The sequence below is a fragment of the Belonocnema kinseyi genome, chromosome 10, assembly GCF_010883055.1.
Source record: "Belonocnema kinseyi isolate 2016_QV_RU_SX_M_011 chromosome 10, B_treatae_v1, whole genome shotgun sequence".
NCBI classification, from domain to species: domain Eukaryota; kingdom Metazoa; phylum Arthropoda; class Insecta; order Hymenoptera; family Cynipidae; genus Belonocnema; species Belonocnema kinseyi.
In genome coordinates this window covers 19151746-19162185 of record NC_046666.1, presented here as the reverse complement: position 1 = coordinate 19162185, position 10440 = coordinate 19151746, and positions in this window count along the sequence as shown.

Here is a 10440-nt window from a genome sequence, read left to right as displayed (position 1 = left end):
TTATTAGACATTTTTCATAGTAAAAAAGTCAAGCTTTCTTTCGAGACTATTTAAAAAAAATCGTAGATGCCTAAATTGCGAAAAAAGTTAAATAAACAATTGTTGGGTAGGCGAAAATATTCCCAGAATTTAGAGACAATCGAAAAACATGACTTTTTGAGTTGGGGCAGTTAAAGAATAATGCCCCATACAGACCTTACCTCCGCATTCGGGGCTCTCCGAAGGTGGACCTTTACTTCCCTAGCTACTCATGGGAATAACATGGATGAAGATGAAATAAATAAACAAAATGAAGAATTCAAACTGACTATGAGGGAGTTGAGTATGCCTGGATGCTTTGAGAAACGAGAAGAAACAAAACAAATAAAATAATACAACCGGAGTATCTTAAAGAAATACGCTGATTCTGTGGACCTTCAGAAAGAGGGCAAAGAAATAGAAGTAGTGGAAGATTTAAAATTGGTGCACAATTCCTTGTTACTCTTGAACTCGTCCAAAAACTACAGGGAGTTTGATAGGAAATAGACAATTTCGCAACAAAGACGAAAAATATGTCCTTGAAAATACGAGTAGGAATCCGAAAGGCGCTATCAATAACAAACGAGATAAATAAGAAGACGGAGGTGAACGTAAGTTATTTTCATTATGTTCCGTATAGCGTGGGTCGCCTGGCGAAAAATGCGGAGAAAGCCCGAATGGAGCAGAACTTAAAAACGGACAAACTCAACACATGGACTCAGACAGAAGATGCCGTGCAAACTCCCGTCCCTCAACATGGGAAAAGAGATAGGGAATCCACTTTGAGTCCGGTGCTGGCATGTAGCTCTAAACAGGCGAAAAAGAAGCCGAGGACCGGAAGTGCTCTAGCACCCGTGACAGCGACCCCAGGAAAACGAGAAGGAGACGTACTCACCTCGAGAAGGAGAATAAAGAAGACGCAATGACGAGCTCGACCCGAAGCGGTTTTAATAAAACTGGACGAGGGCATGAGTTACGCAGAGGTCCTCAAGGACCTTAAACTAAAGGTGAAGCCAGACACCCTTGGTGCAAAGATCAATGGGGTGAGGCATATTAGGAATGGAGAGGTCCTTGTGGAACTCGGGCCTGCATCAGAAGGCATAGCTGTGTTCTCGGTAGCTATCAAGGAGGCAGTAGGAGAGAGAGGTAACGTGCGGGAGCTTGTGCCTCGTACTGAGGTCGAGGTCGTGGATCGCGACCCATCCACCAATGTTTAAGAGGTCGAGAAGACAGTAAAAAGCCACTTCGGCAGTAGAACAATGGGTGAGATAAAACTCAGCCTCACAAAAGGTCCCTTTAGTGGTACTCTAAGGGCATTCGTGGTGCTGACAGAAGTGTCGGCGGGGAGATTGGTGCGCGCAGGACACCTGAAAGTGGGGTGGGTGTCCTGCCGCGTACAAAACAAAACGGAGAGGATGCGGTGCTATCGCTGCCTAGACTTCGGCCACATTGCAGCCAGTTGTGAAGGCCCTGACCGTACAAAGGCATATTAGAGGTGCGGCAAAGAGAGCCATGGGGCTGCGGCTTACAAAAGCACACCGCAGTGCTACCTCTGCGCCGAAAAACAGAAGTGCCGGATAGACCATCTTCCGGGAACGATAAGGTGTGCAACGTGCAGGGAGGCGGCTTCTTCAAAGAAACCTCCCGGACGTCTAGGATAATGAAAATCACACGGTCAAGAGGGTCGCATCGTTCTCGCCTGTGCGGTCTAATCGCACAGCGGGGGGCGGTATGGGTGCCTGAAGACCGGGTGCAGAAAGAATATTCCAAGCAGGCAATAAAAGGTGAAAGCCGAAGCACGGCTCACTGGCCTTACCCTCATTGCATACATGCAACTTTAAACATACGTGTATCAAAGATACAAATGTTCTAAATATACAAGCGTATAAATTCCAAAGGATATAGCGGAGTGTTTTCTCTTTACCAATGTCCTATATAATAGTGAGGCGCGCGCAAGTGCGCGCTGCCTTGAATTCGACGTGCGCGTGCCCATACTTGGCCTGTGTGTGTTCGCACGCATTGCTTCTAAAATATAAAGGACATTACAGCTCTAGTTGTTTCTCCAGGAGCTTAGCCTCCAAGAGTCGATGCTTGATTTAAACTCCATGGTGTTATGAATAACGAAAGTTTTAGGAATCCATGCTCTTCTCAGTATCTAAACCTAGACAGAGTTTATGATGTAGTTGTAGATATGAATAGAGAGCACATCATTGGAGTGATCCCAAATTATGATCCTCATATTTGTTCATTAATAGTTCCTAAAATAAATCGCCATATTACTGTTGCAAATGATCATGACATTGATAACTATGACAGAGTTATAGTCAAGATAAATGACCTGATAGCCAGGAAGACTATAGTTATATCCAGGGAAAATACCTCCATTCCTGACTGGCATAGATTCTTTCCACAATACATCCATAGAGCCGATATTTTCTGTAGAGAAGTGAAGGCTTTTCATGATTGTGGCCAGTGTTCGACATATTTTCTTTTTTTATTTTCTTGAATTATTTGTAATTGTATTTGTTATTATGCATGGCAAGTTGTTAGGGACTTTTGTTGCCAAATCTGTAGAGTAATGCAGATGTTTTATTCGATATAACTATTTTATTTCAGAAGTCAATATTGTATAAACAAGTATCCTGTATAAACGTTTAAAGACAGAAATAAATAATCTTCAACCTGAATCCTAATACCCAATTAAATTCTGCACCAAAAATATAAATCATAAAAATTTAATAGTTGAATTTTCAACCTGAGTGATGGAATTTCTACTAAAATGATAAATTTCTCACGACCATACTAATCTCAAAAATTAACTGGAAGAAATGTTTGCAAGGGGGGCGGGTAGTAACAGGCTAAAGACATCACGTAGCAGAACGGTTAATAGGTAGGCACAGTGTCCGAATTAAGACGGTTCTCCTGCCCAAAAGGCAAACGGGACCCCGTATAACCTCGCCTGTAACTACTTGCGCACCTCGGTAACTGGTTGTTATTTATGACCGGTTTGCCACACGAAGAGCAAAACACCCCTCTGAAAACAAAGCAAGCTTTGTTAGGATATCGCGATAAGTGGCAATTCGAAAAACCGTTTTCGGGTGATGGTATCAAGGGAAGAAGGAAAGCTGCCTCGCAGACTTTACGCGCGCCGGGAAATGTACGTAGCTAGTAACCGCCCTTCTGTTTAAAATCAGTATGGATGGCGGCCTGACCAACGACATTTGAGACCGGGAAGGATTCCGAAGATAGCCTAGTATCTACAATTGAGCTAACTGCTACATCGAGGTCCTTCTTACTCCTTCTGCTGTACTTCAGCTCGGTAGCACCGCGACAGCGAACGATATGGGCAATTCGGATGCCGATGGTTCACCTCCTGGTTTTCCCTCGCGTATTACCTTTGCTCTCGTCTGTTGCGTTTAGATTTTGATTCTCAGTTCTTCCGAGCTTTAAAGGCCTTTCTTTTCCTTTTTACGGGGATGAATGGTAAGACAAGTTTCAACGCATCCAAATTTGACAGCAATCGATCAGTGAAATGGCCAGGACGGTGACAATAATGCCGTTTATCTTGTAACTTCCAGTCAGAAAACTGCCACGGCATCTTTTGAACCAAATATGCCCTTCGGGTGTATCAAAGATCCTCATTCTTTCTAATGGCACATACAACCTCTTGATCTGATTCATAAATTCTCGAAAGAGCATCTGGTATACGAGGTGTGTTCAAAAAGTAAGGTGACTTTATGGTTTTCTCAAAAAATATTAATTTATTCCTCAATATTTATGTTGTCCCCTTCAAAGTAATCCCCCTCAGATATAGAGCACTTATGCCAACGCTTTTTCCAATCATTGAAGCATTTCTGATAATCATTTTATGGTATAGCCTTGAGTTCTTTCAGCGATGCAGTTTTTATCTCCTCAATCGTTGAAAATCGATGTTCTTTCAGGGGTCTCTCCAGTTTTGAGAATAGAAAAAAGTCAGATTGATCTTTTGATCAAAATTAAGCAGTCTTGGAACAAATTTCTCTGACACACGTCTCATGCCCAAAACGTCCGAAAGGATAGCATGGTATGAGCCAACCGATATGCCAACATCTTCAGAAACTTTTCTGATGGTAATTCGACGATTTTTTAACACCATTTCTTCCACTGCTTGAACGTTTTCATCTGTTGTTGACGTGCTGGGACGTCCAGGGCGAGGTTCGTCTTCAACATCCTTTCGGCCTTCTTGGAACAGCTTGTACCACTTATACTCACTTTTCTTACTCAGAGTAGACTCACCGTATGCAAATGTCAACATTTCAAGAGTTTTAGAGCACTGGATTCCATTCTTCACACAAAATTTAATGCAAACTCATCTCCATTTTTTTCGAAAGAAGAAAATCGCCGAGCACACCAAACCCTTCTAACCTTTTACGCCTCTGCCAGAAATCCAACACGAGCTATATAGTCAAAACTGTAAAAAATGATCGTGACGAGTGTACCAACACAACAAAACAAAAAATTTAAAACTTTAATGTACGTAGCCCGCGAAAATTTTAGAGTCATCTTACTTTTTGAACACACCTCGTATATCCCTCAAGATATGATCTCAATTTCTCGACCGCTCACACCACTGCTAGATATTTCTGCTCGAATCCAGTGTTGTTTCTTTTGGAGCCCTGCATAGAACTGCTGGAAAAGGCTATGAACCCTTCTTCACCGTCTTGGGTCTGGGTTAGAACTGTGTTTTCTCGCTGCCTGCATAATTTGAATGAAGCTTTTTTATTCCAGTGTACTTTAAACTTCACCAGGCTATTCACAATAATATTCTTCTGTCACTCTAAATAGTTCCAGGAGATTGTACTGAGTAAAACACTGTCTTGATGTATTTCTTTAATTTTTTAGTTATGAACAAATAGTAAATGAAAATAAGCAAGAATCACTTTTTTAATAGTATTGAATTTTTTCAAAGTGAATAATTTCCACTCATTTTCTTATGTTTGAAAAATTTTAATTTAGAGAAGAAAGGCTGTCTGCCAGAATTGAGCGACACGAAAAAGAGTGAGTTCATATTCTATTACAAAAATTAATTGCTTTTATTAGTGAGAAAGTTTGTTATGTCAAGCATAGATCAAAAAACGAATTATAATTGGAAAATATGTGTTTTGCTCTACATTAAGTGCACTGCATTTTAAAAATAAAGTCTAGATATTTATTGCACTTTACTTTAGACTCACTATACACAAGTTGAAGTTATATAAATAACACGAATGTATTAAATAATTAACATTCGCGGAGTAAGGCGAATAATGTGCTTCGCAGCCATAATTTCAAAACGATAATATTTATGGAAGGTGGGCACAGTCAGACCAATCTCTCCTAACCAGAATCATTTAAAAATACACACCACCATGCTACTCGCTCCACCCGATTAGAGGATATTCCGGAAAAGTTCCAAGAAAGACAAGGGTGGTCCGTGGCGACAAAGCTTCTAGTAATTCTGAACATCTTGTCCCCCGTGTGTTATGCTTAATAAGCAAGAAAAAAAAAGAAAAAAAAGGAAAGAATTTAAAACTTGAACATTTGTTAATGTGCAGCTATTTTTCAGATTTATAAGAAGTTACAAATTTTGGTAGATCGCCTTGATTAGAAGAAGCGCTAGTGGATCCTAGGATCGTCTCATTTTAGATTTTGTGGTACGCACTGTAACCACTCTTGTAAGTCAAGCGCTTCCAGCATGAAGTTTTTTTAATGCAGGCGTGACTCCATTTGGTTCTTAGCAGAAGATCCTTCTATAGGAGTACAAGGTCACTCACTTTAATTTAGTAAGTTTTCACAAACTACTTTTTTCGCTAATATAAGTGATTGAGCTACTCCCTTGATCACCGGTAGCAGAAATAGGGCCTCCGGTTAGTGAGTGCCCAGGGGTCCAGACTGCTCAAGTAGATAGATCACTTATTATCGGAGCAATCGGACGTGAATTCAGGCGACCCTCAATTTAACATAGTACAATGGGAAATTCCTCAAAGTTCCATAGATTATCTCCAAAACAACGTTGTGGATGATGATGAGTTGACTCAATCCCTGCATCCAAGGTACCTCCAAAGTGAGGAGCATGTGGCGGGATAAAAGACCAGGTAGTTTCGTCGTTAGCTAAGCGTTCAGCGACTATTTGCATAATTTGAGACGCTCCTCACTTTAGAGCCTGGAGCATGTTCCTCGACAAGAAAAAAATCCTTTAAAGGCAGCTATAAAACAGTCAGAGGATAAATCTAAAACAGCCTCTAAATGTATGTCTTTAGAAAAAGACAAATAAAAAATCATACAAAACCCTTGTATGATCATTAGGAAGCTGACCCATCAGTTAAGTAGGTGATTAGTTTCGAAATACTGCGCATATGACTCACTTGTAAACAATGCTGTTGATTAATGATTTCGCTCCGACAATCCAATATCTTTTCATGATAAACCTCAGAATTATTGTTTGGCCACCACGCGTTGTTCTCAGGTATACCTGCAAAAGTACAAGATGAGTAATACGATCATTTTTAGGTGAAATTACTGGGTTCTTCTCATCAAAGGACATCAGAGATTTTTGGAGTCACCCAAGGACTCGGAGAAGTCCTTGATCGTCCAGAAAAGGGGAGATTCTAACAAAAATTCTTTTCCTCCTTGAAATTGGAAATCCAGTCCTTGGTAGTTAAGTGGCGTTTCATTGGATATGAACGACAGCGATTACAAAACCTGAAAAATAAGCAGTGATACGCACAAGTTTATTTAGGGATCAGCAACGATTAGCCAGATGACATTTCTAAGTTTCTCTAAACTAAAGCGATGAGTTTAATGATTCTGACGATGAAAAGCCTCTTACAGCGCAGCTAGCAGGATTGAACTTAGATTGGACATGATTCCAGATGGCGTTTTTTAAGATCGTTTGGATTTTACTAACTACATTTGTCTTAAAAGTATTTTAACAAAAAGGGTGAGCACCAAGTCATTTTAGAACCAACTCTAAACATCTTCAACAAAAAGCTGGTAGTTTAAGGTCAGGCTTGAGACCGTTCGAAATGGAATCAAATAGTTCAGTGAAAAGTAACTAGCCAAAAAGTTTCAACTTAGGCGAGAAAAGAGTGTTCATTGGAGCAACTTTCGTTTTCTGTGATGAGGCTAAGGTAAACTACACGATAATCATCCGGAACGACAATGTACACTGTAATTTAGTATGCTCTTCTTGAAGCGTCTGAAAAGCCGTGTAGTTGACAAGATTGAATTTTATTTGTGGTGTTTAGCCAACGAGGAAATTGGTTTGCTTTAGTAACAAGAGCTGAGACTGAAAAGAGTCTCATTAAAGAATTCCACAAGTTTTGCAGCAAGAGCTTAGCCTTAAAGAGGAAGGGCGCAAGCAAGCCCAAGGGATCAAATAATTTAGCTATGTCAGAGGCAATAAAGCGCTAGGTTGCTCTAGAAGAATTGTTTGGAGGTACTACTGAAAAATGAAAGCTATCTGAAAGGATACTTCATTGGAGCCTCAGAGTGGAAACAGAATCCTCAACTTCGAGGTCTTTTCTACCTGGCAATTGTATGGTAACTAGTTACGAAAGAAGTTCGTGCGAGCTTGCCGCCCACTTACTGTGTGAGATGCCGGCAAGACTCCGAGATTGAGACAACCTCAGTCTTGACAGATTTTGCAAATTCGATATTGTGTGCACCAGAATCGTGTCATTAAGAGCCAAATTTCATCTTGCAATTTTTAAACAGATCGTAATAAACAATTCAAGGATGCTATTGAGTAAGTACCAGCAAAACCATTAAAGACCACTTGAATTTTTCCAGAAGGTTTTTTTTTGTAACAACGTGATGAGGAAGGTAAAACATGTTATTAACATTGAAATCTGCCTCGCCTAAGGATATCATCTGGTTAAAAAAAAACTTCTGCGTGAAAGCATGGTAAGCTTCCTTTCCGTGAGGGTTTTTCGTAAAACGCTTTTCAATAGGCAGAAAAATCGATATAGCAAAGCTTCTAGACATTCCTTGTTCATTTGAGTTACCACTTTTGAAAAGGCAGTCTTTTCTTCAGGAAAAGTTTCAGAATAGTTTTGATGACCAAGACCCTGAAAGAAAGGTTGAATGCCGAATCACGAGGGGGACAAAAAAACAAGCAGTGTACTTATGAATTTGAGCAAATCCGCTTGCAACCAGTACCGTGTTTGTCAAAGGAGATGACTTATAACGGGAAGAAGTAATTGTTGAGTTTACATCGGGTTGGGTGAGAAAGTTGTCATACAAAAATGTGTGATGCTTCGCAACACAGGAAAATCACTTTTTGTCTGATAAACAATACTGGGTTTAATAGAAAGATCAAAGACAGTTGAAGCAAAGTCCTAAGTTTTGGATCAGCTCAAGACGTTGCAGCAAATTCATTTTCTAACGAGAACAATATTAAATGAAATGTAGTTCTGACAGATAGAGTAAGGAGATAATTTTTATCAGATTTCTTGTGATTCTGATTCGCTCACTCTCATTATTCCGTAAGAAATTTTGGAAGGGGAAGGGTATGTAAATGTGAATATCATTTATCAGATTTAGAAGTACCTTTTTTTGATAGTTTTTCAGTAGTGCTAATCATGTCAATTAGAATTGTAGTTTTCATAGAAGTAAAATCATCCTTCAATGACAAATACATGTCATCAACCACATACAACTCCTTTTGGTTCTTAAGATCCTCAAGAATCTCGAAGCGCATTTCGTAGAATTCTGACTAGTATTCTTCCAGCTTTGAAAGTCGAGTTTTTATATACGTGACAGACTTCATTTTCGTATCTTCAGCTTTTATCATATTAGAATAAAGCTGATTTATTCAACCTGCGAAATTCTCTTTTCGATTGAAAACGGATATTTTTATATACTTTTTGGTTTGGTTTTTGCATATAATGGATTCTAATAAATTCGAATAAGGTATTTAATTTTCTGAATAAATCATATTGAGAGTCTAACATAGTGAACCATGTCATAAGATGAGATAAGACCACGAGATCGCAGGACACTAGTCAACCGTGTTTCGTAACAATTAAATTAAAGCAATTCGCACCAGCAGTAACAACAAATATTTTTCACAGAGTGAGGAGTACAAAATTTCATTTAATTTAAAAAAAAATCTATTCGAGGGCCAATAAATTAAAAAAATAACGTATTAAAATTTCTTAAACTTCACACCGGACTTACCTTACAAAAATCAAAATTAAACATATAATGAGATTGGTTGAATAAACTTAAATTCGCGGATTGCGGCCAATAGGGTGCTTCGCAGTGGTCTGTGGCGGGAAGGCTTAAAGCCATTCTGAACATCCTGCCACTCGCGATTTAGGCTTTACGAGTGACAAGTGACGCTGCCAAAATTTGACACTTCTTTCTGGGGCGCCAGACATTCTTTCCATGCCGCTCGACAGACAAGAATTTTTTAAATAATTACCCGAGCTTGAGATAGAGAGATTAAGTAAGGGAGAAAAACGTTCAAACCAGTTTTGTCTCTTTAAGTCTGGGGACGATCCGCAACGAATGACAAGCTACCACGTTACAGTTTACTAAAAACAAAAAGATTATTTAAAATATATATTTCTCATCTGTTAATTGAATAATTCAAAAGCCAAAAAAATTTTAAATATCGATATAATCAATAATAGTTTATTAAAATAGCTAAGCTTAATGAACTGTATTAATTATTACCTCGGTCTGAGTGAAATGTGTATTTTAATCGTTCCAGAAAATTAGGCAAAATTTATTTACAGCTATTGAGCTACAAAAAAATTGGAAGATGAAACAAAAATTTCCATGTACTGTTCATCTACTATCTAAAGAGATAATTGATTTCAAAAGATAAGGATTTTATCGTTAATTATTATCCAGGTCTGATTTTTGTGCTCTTTTTTGTATCGTTGTTTCTATTTAATTAAATTATGGTTTTGATTTTTGATTTTAACTCTATCTTCATTCTTATAATCATATTTCTGTATTTAATGCTTCTGAGCGACGAATTTCTTATTCAGCGCTATTTGCTTTTTTATAAATTTCTTAATATTAGCGATTACAAAGTGTAAAAAGTGGAGTTTCGAAAGATAAATGATTTAGGACGACAAATAAGACAGCGAATAGTAACACATACTCCGGGAGATTTTGAAAAATATTCATTAGTTAAACTCTTGTTGCTGTTCCAGATAAGTGGGCATCCTTGTCTCAAGAGGATGCGGACAGTGATTTTTATTCTCTTTTTCAGCTTGATTTTATTTATTCCTAGTGGTAACTACAATAAAATTTATAATTTATTGGGCATTCTTTACTTCAGTTATCTACACATATTTGCTCTTTGAGATCATTAAAACAAATAGTTCTTCTTAAAGGGTAGTGCTATCTAAAACTAGTGATTACTAAAATTTCACTGATAAAAAAATA